The sequence below is a fragment of the Malania oleifera genome, chromosome 13 (assembly GCF_029873635.1).
Source record: "Malania oleifera isolate guangnan ecotype guangnan chromosome 13, ASM2987363v1, whole genome shotgun sequence".
NCBI lineage: Eukaryota > Viridiplantae > Streptophyta > Magnoliopsida > Santalales > Ximeniaceae > Malania > Malania oleifera.
In genome coordinates this window covers 36,028,376-36,045,286 of record NC_080429.1, presented here as the reverse complement: position 1 = coordinate 36,045,286, position 16,911 = coordinate 36,028,376, and the positions used below count along the sequence as shown (strand labels likewise).

The window sequence follows — 16,911 nt, the reverse complement described above, 5'->3', positions numbered from 1 at the left end:
TTCTCACTTTTATTTTTCTTTGGCGCATTTTGCATAATCAGTATGGCAGAGGCAATTTGGCAGTGTAGTCATTACAAAGGGGACGAGGTAGGGGTGAAAAAAGGTATGTGCGTTTTGATTGCGATCTTTTAGGCTTTGTTTGGAATTATGGAAAAGAAAAAAAAATTTAAGGAGTTGTTTTTTCTTGGAACTTGAATAATATTATGGGAAAGAAATAAAAAATTGAAGGAGGATGTTTTAGGACTCCATGGTGCCCTCACAGGAAACTATCCTTTGAGCCCCCCGCCCTTACTCCTACCTCCAAATGTTCCCTCCCTATGATCCCTGGCTCTCTTAAAAGGAGCCAGGAGAACTGCTCAAGGCTCAGGTTCAATGAAAGGAGTTAATTCTTTCTGTGTGTTTGATTATTGAGGAAAATAAAAAATATATATTAAATTAGTAATATTTAATTTTGGCAAGTCTTTGATCATATAATATAAATTTTTATTTGTACTAGTATTTGAGAATGGTGGAAAATGATTTAAAATATTTCTTTAACACAAATTTTGATCTACTTATGATCTGCAAAGTGATTATTTTGAATGGCTTGTGTGCTTGTGTACAATAAAATGTTAATGTGACGTAGCATTAACATTGTTGTGTAGATGGAAAAAAAAAATTATGCAGTTTCTTTAATAAAATGAATTTGAGTAAAGTTTAACACAATGTCATTTCTATTCATGTAGGCAAGAAATCTATCAATTAAAAAAAATATTACGCTAACATTTGGGCCTACAAATTTTATGGGCATGTTAATTTCATGGCATTTGTCAAGATTTTTGATACAACATCTCAATCTCATGTTTATTTAAGCATGAAAATCCAATGTGGTGGTCATAATCACATTCTCGTAAATGAAAGAATTTTCATAAAATATGGTATATACTATTCTCTCATCTCTTTCCATGGTTAAGTTTCATAAGAATTTTATTCGGGTAAGAGTCTTACCATTTGGATCAAATTGCTCACTATTTCGAGTTTTGGGCAATAATGTTCTTGTGATAAAATATAATTATATTCCACTTATTAGCATCAAAGAAGTTTATGGATGGACTTGATACACATAGGTGAACACTAATTTGACCCAAAAGCTTAAGACTATTGGATTTTGGGATTAATCATATATATATATATATAAACATTCATGATCCATTCGATTTTTTAGTTGTGAGACAAACTGTAAATCAAACAAAAATATTTCCATGAGGTAAACATCTTATTCTCAGGAATGAATGAGATTCCCAAAAATGTCATTACATGGGAACATTTTTTTATCCCATCAACCAAATGACCCTCTTTGAGGTAAACATCTTATTCTCGGGAATGAGATTCAAAAAAATATTATTGCATGGGATCATTTTATATTCGACCAACCAAGTGACCCTTAGTTGTCATAGATGTGAGTTTCATATCACTTTCTCTTAGATCATTGCCACGTCTTTCATAGCCTCTATAAATAAATAAAAAATCACAATTTTTTCAAGTCAAATAAATAATTATAATATAAGTTTCAATTTATTTAAATTATTTGACATCCTTTATGCAAAAAAAAAAAAAAAAAATATTTCTCATTTTCTTATAAACCCCTTTTATTAAAAGAAATAGAGAACAAAAAAAAAAAAAAAAAAAGACTTAGTAAAATTTTTCATGTCATAATTCCTCAAAATTCTTCAATTCATTCAAAATTATAGAAAGAACATTTCGATAAATTACCACCCCACCTTAAGACTATAATTTATTTATTCAAATAAATATTTATTTAATTAAAAGTTACAAATTAGTGGCAATAATCATTTTTACCCAAAAATAATCACATACAACTGAATATATGAAAAATTGAGTGAAAATCAAAGAACAAAGGGGGTGTTGCACAAGGCAGTTGACCAACCACTTAATGACAATCAATCGGTCCCTTTTCCCTTCTTATTTCCTCACGCATCTACGAAGGAATTTGGCACCTCCTCGTGGTCAACCAACCCTCTGCGATCGACCAACCTTGTAAAGAATTTGAATTTTTGAATTATTTTCATTTGAGTGGGTGGTGAGTCTAAACATGCTAAGTGTCCTCCTAGTCATTACTATTTGTCTTGCAATGACCAAGGTTGTTGGTAGTTGTATGTTAGAGGTTATTTTAGTTTGACTTTGAATTTTTGAATTCAAAATTGTTTCCCTCCATTTTTGAATGGTCTAAAAATAAACCATTTGAAGGGAATTTTTTTGCACAACCAAGTGGTGGTAAAGAAGAGAAATACAAAAAGAGTTTGAGCATCCTTGGGGTTAGAGAGATACTTACATTTTAGGAATTTGTGAAGAGAATTACATCTTTTTATCTTCTTACTTTTGGGTTCTTTGGAGTGTCTGCATACTAAAGAGTGAATTCTCACTTGATATACCATTGTTGCATTTATATATAAGGTCAGTCATATCACCTAGCTCTTGTTGTTTTCAAGTTTTATTTTGATATTTGTATAAAGTTATGTATGTTGGTATGAGTTGTGTGGGTCATGGTTTTCGCATGAAACATGTATGCTTGTAGTGAATATGTCATCTAAGATGCATTTAGAATGAAGTCATAGTTCGAATTTGTAAAAAGTAGCATAAAAGTGCACGGAATTACTTTTTTCAAGAAAAGACATGCAAACAGTCGACCACTTGCAAATGCGATCAACCGTCCCTCCTAACGTTAAAAAATGTAGTCATTGGCTATTGTTGATGGTCAATCGACCTTTGTAGGCGGTCAACCGCCTAACCTACAATGGTTGACTCAACCATACCAACCAAAAAAAAACACCAAATCCTTTTTTCTTTCTTCTTCTAAGTAAGGTTTTAGAGTCATGCTCTCACAATTTTGCAATTTGCATTAAACTTTACTTGATTTTTTCCTAAAAAAAAACTTCTAGGGGCATTTTTGTCATTTTTTTAAAATCCTAACCAAATGCTTCAGATTTTAAGTTTTCACATAAAATGACTTGTGTGCAAAATTTCACATCAATTTGAGGTCACTTGATTGGTTTTGCAAATAAAGATAACAAAATAGCAAAAGTTACATATATGTCACTTATAATTTGTTTTCTCTCAGTATGAGACTTTTAAAATTACATGAATATTTTTATCATAACTAGACTCTTGAAGCTTTAAGTTAACATAGTATATGTATGTCTTGGACTAGTATATTGGACACAATAATTTATTAAAGACAAACTGTTTATACTATTATAATTTTCTTTTTGAACTCTGAGATGTTCTAGTATTTTATTTTTTTCTCCCTATAAATATATCTAATTGACTTGATTATTTTTTTAAATAAAGCAAAGACTTAGAAAGGAATTGCTTGACATATAAATCACCATATTTGGATACATGTACTAGCTGTTGGAAATTTTTTAACTTGACTAAACCGAATTTGACAACAGTCATTTTCATTGTCTGATCTATGTGTAGTAAATGAACTATATTTTTTTTTTTAGTAAATGAACTATATTTAATGCTACTTATATCCAAATGATTTGAAACTTAATTTGTTTTAAACTATACTTATTTTGATATTTTTCGTATAATATTTAAGCTATTGTAATTTTTGTTTTAAAATTTTCAAGTTAAGCTATGTGCGCTGTTAGATTTTCTCTTAGCATGTGCATGTTGTTGGAGTGACTTGAAGTGTGTCATTATGGAGCTCCAACGACTAGTAGAAGTTTTTGCCTATAAAAGGAGGTCTTCAAGGTGATCCAAGCAAAAAAGAAGGATCACATACTTTGAACTCTCATTCTCTCACAAATTTTCAAGTTTCATTTGAGTTTTAGACTCAATTATCTCTCCAAGCTTTGTTCTTTATCATTTTCATTTTTGAGTTTTGGAGAGTTATTGTACTTGTATTTTCATATCTAGTCTATCAAGAGGCCTTTATGTCTTGTACTCATCTAGATTGTAAGAAGATCATAGAGTTGAACTTTCTAGCTTTGTTGGAATCAAGTGAGGGTTTTGAGTTGTTGAGCTTTCAAGTTCGGGGTGAACCAAGTTTGGTTCTGCTATGCGGGAAATGTGGAGCTTGCCCACTACGAAGGAGCCTCTAGTTGGGATTTTGTATTCTGGTTCATTAGTAAAAGGTTGTTAGCTTTACCGTGATCCCGAGAGGGGGGGGGTCAATTGGTATTTTTAAAATTTAAGCCCTAGGTCAATCTCCTAACACCATGGTCAATCTAGTGCAAATAATGTAAATTTTTACCAGAAAGTAAATAAAGCAATTTAATCAAACACACATGCACCAGAAAATAGTAAAGTAAGGGTGACACACAGAAATGTTATTGAAGTTCGGCCAATTGCCTACGTCCCCGCCTTGGCTAACAAACACAAGGATTACCACTATAACTTGCTTACTTAAACGGGTGGAGCGACACCTAAACAGATCAGGTCAATTAGCACAGGGTTGACCTCAACCTTTACAACAATTCTTACCGGGCTGGATTACCGCCCCCTCAGGCCACGCTTGGAAACACTCAAATTTTACAATCAAGTAATGGTACAGTGATTGTGCCTTCGTGTAAGGCAGATATGTACCCTAATGCACTCAATCACAAACACCACAAAATGATTTAATACGTAAGCTCAGTGTGGTATAATATTTCAACTCTCAAATATATTTTCTATCAGTGTAATGAGTGCGTGAGAGTGCCAACAAACAATCTGTGTTTCTCAAGATATTCAATCAAACGTATTCACACAAGATGTCAAGCAAGTCTCAAGTATGTCAATTAGGTATATACTTGGTTTGCAAAAGATATGTAATCTTTGTGTTCAGCAATTGATATGTGAGTGAATAAATATTGCAACAAAGATTAATATCACAAACACAAATATCTTTTCACAAGTATGTCAAATATAAATCACACAAGATATTTGAGTAAGTTTTGAAAATGTTTTGCAACCCAAAAACCAAATACAAGCTTCCTAAGATATAGCAACACAAATGCAATACTCAAAAGCTTAGGCAAGTCTTCTTAGGATAGGTTTATGAGCAAAGCCCCCTAAGAGTACTTGGGTTTAGCTCTCGTAGAAAATCAATTTAATCACACAACAATGAGAGAGCAAACTTAGTTGCACAAACACTTAAGATACTTACAGAGGATTTGGAAACTTGAAGAAGGTAAGTTTGAGTGATTTTTGTGAGAGTATGAGCAATAGGGAGTTTTTGACTTGAGAGAGATTTTTCACTTTGTTTTGCTAATGATCTATTTAATTTTTCCAAATGAAGGGGTATTTATAGACACCCCATGAAATATAATCGTTGGGGACATAGCCGGGATTATTAGAAAAGTTTTAATGACATTTAGTAATTTTTAACCTTGTTAAAAATAAGTTAATCACGATAAAAATACAGGGTAACCCGAGAGACCCGGTTGACCAAAAGACTTTTGATCGACCGAAGTTCATATGGTTCTGTCGACCGGACCAATTTTGAACTTTAGGGTTGGTCAACTAAAAAGGGCGATTTTTACAAAATAGTGCGGTTCGGTCGACCAGGGTGAAAATGAACTACCTGGTCAGTCGACCAGGTTGGTGTAGTTCAAAAAGGTCTCGGTCGACCAGGAAGTCAGACTGTTGACTTCAAGGGGTTTCGATTGACCAGGGTTAAATGAACTGTCATGGCTCGGTCGACCGAACTGTGGTCAACCGGTTGACCCAGACTAGATTCGGTCGACCAGGGGTAGAATGAACTGTATGTTTAGGTTGACCGAAAGTGCATTAAGTGTGCATTTTGATCCTGTTTTAATTCATAATCACCCTATTCAAGTGCCTAATACATACAAGTGTAATGATCAGTGTCCTAGGGCTTTTTCTAAGCCTTTTTGAAGATATCGAAAAATTATGGCGTCGGTCGACCGAAGGGTAACCCCTAAGGTCTTTTTAAGGTCATTTTTAGTTATTCTTGGTTTGAGCTTACGTATTAGACCATGCATGTGATGTGTGTGTGCTTATTACAAATCAAAGACCCTAATTTACTATTACAGACCAATTACGCAGGAGAAACATATATTACAATCATAAATATAAATTGGTCTTCAAGCTTTATTTACTTTACGTGCATCTTGATCTTGACGATTGAGGTTCCTGCACATAATCTCATATACCCATTAGATATTATGAGTATTTGTCATAATCAAAATCGGACATGACCTATAAGGTCAACAAAGGTGTTAAGAAGAAGGATCTTAGCACAAGTAGACGTAGGCAAGTTGTCGAACCACTATAAAAATCCTGATACATTCCTTTTTACTTTTGTTCTCTCTAATTTATTTACATTGTTTGTATTGTGCTTGATTGCTTATTTTTAACACTTTAAATACTTGTGATTGTTCACTTGTGCTACATCAATTAACTCATTTAGCATTCATACTTTGACACTTTGTGCTTTACTTGCACACTAGCATCAAATCATAGTAGTTTTTGAAAATACATGCACTTAGCCAAAAAACACTATTCACCCCCTCCCTCGAGTGCAAGACTATCACCACATTTTCAGGGTTTTCATGAAATTAAGTCTTTTATATAAATTTTACAAAAGCCTTTTCAAAAGGGGTTCTGGGTATGGAAAGTTTTATGTAAAATAAAAAAATAGGGGAGAGGTTGTTGCAAGGGGTCAATCTCTACACATGATCAACCAACCATTGTTGCAACTCATTCTCCATGATTTTTTTAAAAAATATCATTTATGGATTGGGTGTTGTAGGGTGCTTGTTCATCAAATTCCATCCAAAATAAATTAAAGAATTTAGCTTTCCTATTCATAATTGTACTCCCAAGCTAAATATCTCTTTTGGAAATGTTTTCCTTTATTTTGTCTTTTCAAAATCAAAATAAAGTGGTGACTTTATTTTCTAAAATAAAATGGGTAAGTTAGATAATTTGTGGTTTGATTATCTACACTTACCAAACTTGTTAATAACCAAATAGGACACCCGACCCTTTTGTCGTCAATTACATACAATAAAATCACAAAAAATTGATGAAAATAGTGCAAATGTAGGAAATAGTCCATATTAAACTCATCAATAAATTTTTCTTTAAAAAATTATATATAGTTTTAGCAATAAATTCAAATATATCACCTCAAATATTGATTTGTTATTATAAATGGAACTAATAAATTAAATTGTATATAAAAATAAATTAATTTTATGAGAGTTCAAAAATTCTAAATCATAAAAGGTATTATTTCAAATTCTTCTTTAGAGTACGGCCATAAATAAACTGTCATTAATTTGAAAATTGTAGAGTAATTTTTGAGCTACGTGTTCATGATTTATCAATACAATTAATATAAAGCCTCCTATATCATCTCAAATTGTTGTTTCTTATGAAACTAAAAACTATAAAACAAAGGGTTGGAATCAACAACAAATCAAGTTGCTCTCTTGAGACAATGCATACCTTCTATAGTTTATTAGGTGTAACAAAATAATTGATTTCGCAATTGCTTACTGTTGACACGGACCTCGGGTGACCCATTTGGTTGCCAACAAGCTTGGTGACTGCTTGAAAACCAAGCAAGTGTTAATAACCAAACCATTGATTATCTAACTTACTTAAAAAAAAAAAAAGAGTCGTCACTTTCTTTTAGTTTTGAAAAGACAAAATAAAAGAAAACTTTTTTAAAAGTAAATTTAGATTCGAGTATACCATTGTGAATAGGAATGGTAATTCTTTCAAAATTTATTTTTATTTTTTTATTTTTTATTTTTTTTATGGAATTCAAAGAGCTAATACCCTATAACACTCATTCTACAAATGATTACCGTACTTACTTAATGTATGTATATATCTCCTTTTTGAAAAATAATTTTCTAAAGAATGCTCATTTTAAAACATGGAAGATATGTTGCAACAATGGTAAATTGATCGCTTGCAAAAGGGGATTGACCACTTGCTACAACCTTCTACCCCCCCCCCCCCTTTTTTTTTTTTTGTAAAAAACTCTTTAACCTAAACCTTTTTCCTTGAAAAAACTTTCATAGGGTCCGAATAGAGAACTTAACCTCATGAAGACCCTTTACTTTGTGCACTTCCAAAATTAACATGCATTCATACACAAAAGAAAAAATTAAAGAAGAAGAGAGAAGGAAGCATTTTTTTTTTTTGGTTTTTTGATTAGTATGTCTGAATTTACGTTTGTATATGTTGTGAAATGGATCGAATAATGAAGATGCTTAGTGGAATAAACAACAAGTGAATGTAAATAACACACACAATCAGAACAAGATCAACACAAAGATTTATGAGGTTCGGCAAAGCTTGCATCCACAGAAGCAATGACACACAAATTTCACTAAGGAAATCAAAATGTATACAATACACTTCAATAATGATCACTCTCAATCTCGAAATATGCCCAGATGACATATATAGAAGTTCCTCAGAGGTTTCCCCCCGTTTGCCTAACCACTCAACGTTCAAAAATTCAAAATTCAGAAAAACTGCTGCAGCTCAGGCGCTTCTCGTCGATGTACACAGGGCTTCATCAATGAGACCAAGAAGATCCTTCGTCGACGATGCAGGGCTCTCGTCGACGATGCCAAAAGTCTAAAAATTTCCTGCTCTGTAATTATTTGTCGACAAGCTTCAGATCCTTTGTCAACGAACCTCTACTATTCCCTTGTTGACGAGCATAGGCCCTTCGTCGACGAGTCTACTGTGCTACCCCCTTCATGGTTTTCCTCCTTCCTTCTTTGCTTATCAAAACAGAAGTATAAGAGCGGCAAATAATAATCTCCACCTTAGAGATTATACGCCTCTTAGGAAAATTTAAAAAACATGAGCTGCTTCACTTTGAACTTAAAAAACACTTTGTTGGGTATGTCTCCCTTCTATTACTTGGAGACATGAAGTAAGTCCAAGCAATGCTTGAACTTCTTTGAAGTAACTAATTTGGTCAGAATATCTACTGCATTATCAGATGTGTGAACTTTCTCCAACATAAGTTCACCTAAAGCAATCAATTCCCGTACTCTGTGGAACCTCACATCAATGTGCTTGGTCCTAGCATATAATACCTGATTCTTCGCCAAGTAAATGACACTCTGACTATCACAATGCAACACCACACCATCTTACTATAACCCCATCTCTTTGACTAAACTAGTAAGCTATAAGACTTCCTTTGCAGCTTCGGCAACTGCCATATATTCCACTTCAGTCGTGGACAATGCAACTAGAGACTGTACCATGGATCTCCAACATACCGGTCCTCCTACAAGGGTAAACACATATCTCATTGTAGAACTTCTATAATCCATATCTTCAGCCTAATCTGCATCAACAAACCCCATAACTGAAGGACAACCCCGTTGCTTACCGAACATGATGCCATATCCTGATGTACCCAGCAAGTATCTAAGTATTCTTTTAACGGCTTCCCAATGCTGCCTTCCTAGATTAGAAAGGAACTTGCTCACCACATGTGCCAAATATGACCTTGTACATACCATGACATACATTAAACTCCCCACATCATTAGCATAAGGGACCTTTGATATGTCCCGAATTTCCTCATCCGAACTTAAGCAATCTGCAATAGATAACTTGAAATGATTCTCTAGAGGTGTACACACAGGTGTTGCATCTACTATGCTAAACCTCTCCAACACCTTCTACACATAACCGCCCTGAGATAACCATAATCTCCCTGCAGGCCTTCCTCAGTGAATCTCCATCCAAAGTATTTTCTTGGCTGAATGAAGATCCTTCATGTCAAATTCCTTATGTAACAGGTCCTTTAACTGATTCACCTCTGTTAAATCTCTTGCAGCTATCAACATATCATCGACATACAATAACAAGAAAATAAATTAGCCATCATCAACTTTATTCACATATACGCAGCAATCATACTCATAACATTTATAGCCAATCTTCATTATGTACGAATCAAACCGTTTATACCATTGACTTGGAGACTGTTTCAGCCTATAAAGAGATTTCTTCAACCGTTTTCCTGGTTCAATGAATCCCTCCATCTGCACCATGTAAATTTGTTCCTCCAAGTCACTATGAAGAAACGCCGTCTTCACATCCATTTGTTCTAAATGAAGATTGTAATAAGCTACCAACCCCAACACAACTCTGATAGAAGTATGTCGGACCACTGGAGAAAAGATCTCATCATAATCTATCCCCTTCTTCTATGAGTATCCTTTTGCCACCAACCGTGCCTTGAACTTCTCACCTTCCTTTTATGATACTGCCTCTTTCTTCCTGTACACTCATTTGCACCCAATAAGTCTTTTTCCATGTGGAAGCTCCACCAACTCCAAAGTTTGATTTTTATGCAGTGACTCCATTTCCTTAATCATTGCTCCCATCCATATATCTTTCTCCTGGTTGTGCACTGCCTTTTGAAATGTAGTTGGATCGTTGCAAATAGTAAGAAAAGCATAAGACACTAACTCTTCAAACCCATACCTTGGTCGAGGCCGAATAGTGCGTCTGGATCTTCTTAACGGAATATCGTCGACTTGCTGGCTTTCCAAGGTAGAGATCCCTGCAACCATAGGACCATGATCATTTCCGTTGTCCTAAGCTTCCAACTCCACCTGCACAATATGTTCATTATTGCACCAACTTTCTGGCTTTTGTTTCTGTTCATCAAACTCTTGAGTACGTTTCACCATAGCCTTCTCATAAAAGACTACATCTGTACTGATCACCATCTTATTTGCCACTAGGCCCCACAACTTATACCCCTTCACACCCTCTGGATATCCCAAGAAGATGCAATGACGAGACTCTGGGTCAAGCTTATACCTCTCTTCACTAGACACGTGGACACAGGCTGGACACCCGAATACCTTCAATTCAGAGTAGTCTACTATATCTGCCACTTTACCCGCTAGTGATGCCTTTGGTGATTGGTTAACTAGAAAACAAGCCTTACTAACTGCCTCAGCCCATAAGTTCTTTGGTAGCCCTGCATTCAATATGAGACACCGAGCCCTATCAGCAAGAGTCCGATTCATCCGTTCTTCCACACCATTTTGCTGAGGTGTCCGGCAAACTGTAAAATGTCTCTTGATGCCCTGCTCCGCACAAAACTCCATAAATCGAGAATCAGCGTACTCGATCCCATTATCCGACCTTAAGTATTAGATTCTCCTCCTTGTCAGGTTTTCCACTTCAACCTTCCAAATCTTAAACTTGGAAAACGTACTAGATTTGTGATGCATGAAGTAAACCTAGACTTTCTGTGAGTAATCATCAATGAAACTCATATAATACACATGCCCACGCTTTGATGCAACTTTAACTAGGCCCCAAACATTTGAATGTACATAATCAAGAATTCCTTTCGTCTTGTGAGTAGCTGAATTGAATTTTGCCCTGTTCTGTTTTCCAAGAACACAAAATCTGCAAGATTCCAACTGACACGTTTTCAAACCTTTCAACAATTTTCTCTTGTGTAGTTCTTTCATGGCATGTTCTCTTATATACCCAAGACGAATATGCCACAAGACGGTCTTATCTGATTCAGCGTCCACGATTGCAACTCCACCTACAACGGTAGTTCTCAGCAACGTGTAAATATTTCTATCCAAATTTTGCCCTTTCATCACAGTCAGATTACCTTTCCATACCGTCAAGACTCCACCTTTGGACTTGTAATTGAAGCCATTACAATCCAAAGTGCCAAGAGATATCAAACTCTTTCTCAACTCAGATATATGTCTTACATTACACAATGTTCTTACAGCACCATCAAACATTTATCTTTACATTTCCTATGCCAACGATTTTGCAAGAAGCATCATTACCCATAAGAACTGATCCAAAATTTACTAACCTGTAAGTGCTGAACCACTCCTTGTTTGGAGTCATGTGATAAGAACATGCCAAGTCAAGTATCCAAAAGTCCGTTAAATTATCTGACTTCGCTGAAACTGATAGAACATCACCATCCGCTGAATCCTCTTCTTAAATAACATTCACAGATTTGGAAATCCTCTCATGCTTATTAGCATTTCCCTTCTTCCAATCCGGATACTCTGGTTTCACATGCCCTTTTTTACCACATTTATAACACCGAATTTCCTTCTACTTCTTGGATTGATTCCAGGATTTTTGATTAGACCCATTTTTAAAATTTCCTTTGCCTCACTCATTACAACCATTTACCACAAGTCCTTCCCCTTCATCACATATTTTCAACCTTTGATGAAAATTTAACAAAGCACTTGTTACCTCTTCCAAATCAAGTGTTTCTTTTCCCCACGTAAGAGTGGTTACAAGATTTTCGTAGGTATGAGTTGAGGGCAAAGAATTTAACAACATCAAAGCCTTATCATCCTCATCAAACTTCACATCAACTCTCATAAGATCACTTATGATTTGATTATACTAGATCCTTCTACCACCTTAAGCCAATATAAATGTTGCTTAAGAAAAAGTTTGTTATTAAGGGTTTTAGACATGTACCGACTTTCTAACTTTAGCCAGATAGCCGTTGGAGAATCCTCCTCCATCACTTGATAGATAACTTCATTGGCCAAACACAAGCGTATTGTCAACGCTGCCTTTGCTTTCAAATCTAACCATGTTGCCTCATCCATTCCTTCTGATTGAGTATCAAGTAGAGCCTTAGCCATTTCTTATTGCACAAGAATATCTTTCACTCTCCTCTACCATAAATTGAAGTTTCCGATTCCATCGAATTTGATAATGTCAAATCTTGCAGAAGACGATCCTGATGCCATAACAACAATCGTTCTGATACCAATTTGTTGTTTATTCCGCTGTGCATCTTCATTATACGATCCATTTCACAACAGTATATTGCCTATATATCCTCTAGAAATGAATCAAATCATTTATATTTCATCAACACATTTTCAAATTTGCGTTTAGAAATCATTTTGATGATTTTTGAAATCTTTAAAGACACTTAAAGTCTTAATTGAAAATTTTTCATTTTTGTTTAAAAAAATTAGATTTTTCAGCAAACTCCCTTACAAAAGCAGAGCCTTGAAACCAAGTTTAGTCTTCCACCTTTATGCCATTTCATAGATGACTTGTAACGACTCGAAAAATAATGGTATTTAAATAATAAAAAGAGAGAAATGGAATCAGTACCAGAAGGAGGTAGTAGACTTCGTCGACGAACGCGAAATTTCGGGAAAACTACCAGGCTTTGTTGATGAATATAGGGATTCGTCGACGAAGGTCTTCGGGATCTCGTCAACGAGGTCCCATTTCGTCGACAAGAAAATACCGAGCGAGGATTTTGGGCTACTTTGAATTTTGTTGACGAATGGTAAGGTTCGTCGACGAATTTTATTAAGGACTCGTCAACGAGATGACGTGGCTCGTCAACGAATCCCGCAGTATAAATAGCCCTAAACTGATTTTTATCGCAGAATTTCAGCCGAAACCCTCTCTCTCTCTCTCTCTTTCTCTCTCCTCTATGGCTCCTTCACCTTCTTCCTTCGATTTCAGCCCCGCTAGTCGCCGGATCGATGATCCGAAGCCACCACGACGCTCTTGGTGAAGTTCTCTACAAGTTTGTTAGGGCAGATCGTCGGTGGGATCGACTTGGAATTCATCCCAAATCCAGGGTAAGGTCTTTTATTTAGTTTTTGGCTTCCTCGCAGTTGTAGGAAATGATGTAGGCCAAGAAATATTGATGTTTTTTTCTAAGATTTATGGTTTTCAAGGTGTTGAGTGGAGAACCCTGCGAGTGTTGGACCTGTTATAATAGAGGATTTTTAGCAGGAACACGTAAGGGAAATATGCTATGCTAGGCTATATGAATATGTTTTCAGTATGAAATTATAAATGTTCCACCAAAGTATTGTTTACAGCAAAGATTTATACAGTTTATCAAATGTGATTAATATATTTTAAAATTACTGTGTGACTTGAGAACATAGATATAGTATAGAAACATGCTTTACAGTATTTTCAGAGATGTGTTTTACATAATATATAGATAGTGAATGTATTTTACAGCAATTACAGAAGACCATGATTATACAGTTGATATAGATACAGTTTACAGTACCATGACATATAGTTTTACAGTTTATTACAGAAACATAGTAGATATAGATACAGTTTTCTACAGCGTCTTGGTTTATACAGTTATTACAGAATCATGGTAAAACAGATAGTTGTGTATATAGAGATGTATTATATAGTATTAGACCCTTTTGGACCATACAGTTACAAAGCACGGTACCGTAGCTATATACAGTTTATAGAGTGCAATCACCTATTCAGATAATACGTGGTATAAAGGTCGATCGCCTAAAGCCCACTAGTGGACAGACTCTCTATCAGATATGGGTTGAGGAGGGCTGGTTAGATTATGGAGTATAGTGATTTATTCCTAGTTGGTCAGTTAGGATAAATCCCGCCTACGGGCCGCACAACCTTGTCATGAGGGGTTAAATCATGACACACAGTTATCCACGGGAAAGTTGATAGTTATTATTATGTTTATACAGCTTTACAGGAAACAGAAAATATATACATATATTAGCAGTATTTTAAATAGAAACTTAAAGTATAGAAATGTTAAGCAACATGTAAAAGATGAAGACTATATCTCTAGTATTGTGCTTTACAGATTCAGTGATACATGACTATATAGTAATAGATTTTCTCAGTATTATAGCTTAATTGCCATACACTAGTAATAACATATTTCGTCTTACTAAGCTTTGGCTCATCTCAATGTTGAATTATTTTTCAGGTGAGCTAGTTGGGCGAGCAGACCAATCTCGCAGATAGAGAAGTCATAGTACTGCCTGCCAGAGAGAGTGAGTATATTTTGAGAGTATTTTTGTATAGCCCTCATCGGTTGAGGATATTGGGAGAACAGTTAAATATGTGTATTTTGGGAAACCTCTTAACACTCTGGTATTGTATATAATTATATATGAATATGTTTATTTGATTTCCGCTTCTTACTGCTTAGGTTAATGATTGGGTTCAATCCAGTATGGTATCAGAGCATGTTAAATACCCTAGTATAAAAAAAAAAACCCAATTAATTAAGTAGGTCATTACATGACTAATTTGAAAAATGTCATTTTCTTCCTTAAGCTTTGAAAAAGTTGGGGGGTTATATATATATATATATATATGAGAGAACCACAAACTCATCTTGAAAACTTATGTTTAGAAAACTTAAAGTCTCTGGAAAATGCCCAAAAGCCACATTATGACCATTCATTCAAGAATTTTGGTTTGAAACACTTGAATACACTTTTTAAAATAAATTTTTAGTTTTTTGTGGAAAAAAAATCATGAAACCATATCATAAATTTAATACATAGACTCAACTATACACTCCAGGTATGTTTAGATTCATTAACTTTATGAAAAAAACCAAATAAAATTCAGAGAATGGCCAAAAACATGGCCTTTAGACAAATCCGTCGATCGCCTTTAGAAGTAGATCAACCATTTACCATAGCCAACGACTACTTTTTTGAAAACCTAAGAGGCGGTCGACCTAACTTGTAAACCGGTCGGCCATGTGCATGCTCCTTGAAAAATGTGATTTTATATGATTTTATTCAATTCCTTTGTAGATCCAAACTATAAACTCAATCTAAACAAGTCCTAGATGACATCTTCATTAAGGATTGCATGATTACATACAAAAATAACAACATAACATATTACATGACTATGCATGTTTTTATGTAAGAATCAAAATAACATTTAAAAATAATAAAAGGCAATAGGTCTGACCTCTTAGAGATGCAACTGAGGTATTCAAGTGGGGATTTACTCTTTCAAACACACACACCCCAAAAATTCAAAGACGAGAAAAGTTAATGGATGAAAACTCTTCAAACTTTTCCACAAAAACAAACCTTCTTATTAACACCCAAGAACACTTGAGTTGCCTTGTATCTCTCTGCAATCCTCTTCCTAGCCCCCATTTGGACATGCCAAAAAAGTCCCCTTTTAGTCTATTTATAGACCACTCAAAAATGGAGGGAAACAATAGTTGAATTTTGAATTTAAAAAATTCAAATTCAAACTTATAAAAACTACCAACCAATAACTACCAACTTCCTTAGTTGTTTCATGGCATGTGGCAACACCAAGACACTTGGAATGCTTAGATATTCATTGACCAACCAAAAGTAAAAAAACTCAAAATTTTGAATTTACATTGGGCCGATTGATTGCTTGCAAAGGGTTGGTTGACTATTTATTGGATGGCACCTGTTGACACCAGACTCAAGTGGCCCATTTTGATTGTCAACATATTTCATGACTAAATGAAAATCGAATAAGTAAAGAGAACCAAACCAATGTTTCTCTTACCATTTTTGTTTAGAAAATGGAGTCGTGACTTTATTTTAGTTTTAAAAAGGTAAAACAAATAAAAACCTTTTGAAAAGAGATTTTTTGGTCTGAGAACACCATTATGAATAGAGAAGATAGACCTTTGAACTTTCTTTAAATGAAGTTTAAAAGCCTAGCACCCTAAAGCACCCATCTAAGAATGGTAACCGTACTTATGTAAGTGCAAGTCTCCCATTTTGAAGTTCATTTTTTTCAGAGAAAAGATTGAAAAATAGGGAAAATGTCAAGTTGTAGTAGTGGCTAGTTGACAACTTACAAAGGGCTGATAAACCGCCCTACTATAACTTTCCCTTCTTCCTTTGTTTTTGCAAAATAATCTTCTAGCCCCTTAAACCCTTTTTAAAAGGTTTTTATAGTGTTTTTTTTTTTTAAGGACTTAACCTCATGAAAACCCTTATACTTTATGCCCTTTCAAAAACCAAATACATTCATATAAACTAAGAGAAAAAGGAGAGAAAAAAGTTATATATGTATGTATGTATGTATGTATGTATGTATATATCT

At 34.6% G+C, this 16,911-nt stretch overlaps 1 long non-coding RNA gene across 1 annotated transcript; it reads left to right on the top strand.

The window, feature by feature from the left end:
* The first annotated feature begins 39 nt into the window (after positions 1-39).
* On the top strand, positions 40-14,982 carry LOC131145983 (uncharacterized). Its single transcript, XR_009134202.1, has 2 exons — positions 40-103; positions 14,774-14,982. It is a non-coding gene; the product is annotated as an uncharacterized LOC131145983 (long non-coding RNA).
* Positions 14,983-16,911: the final 1,929 nt, after the last annotated feature.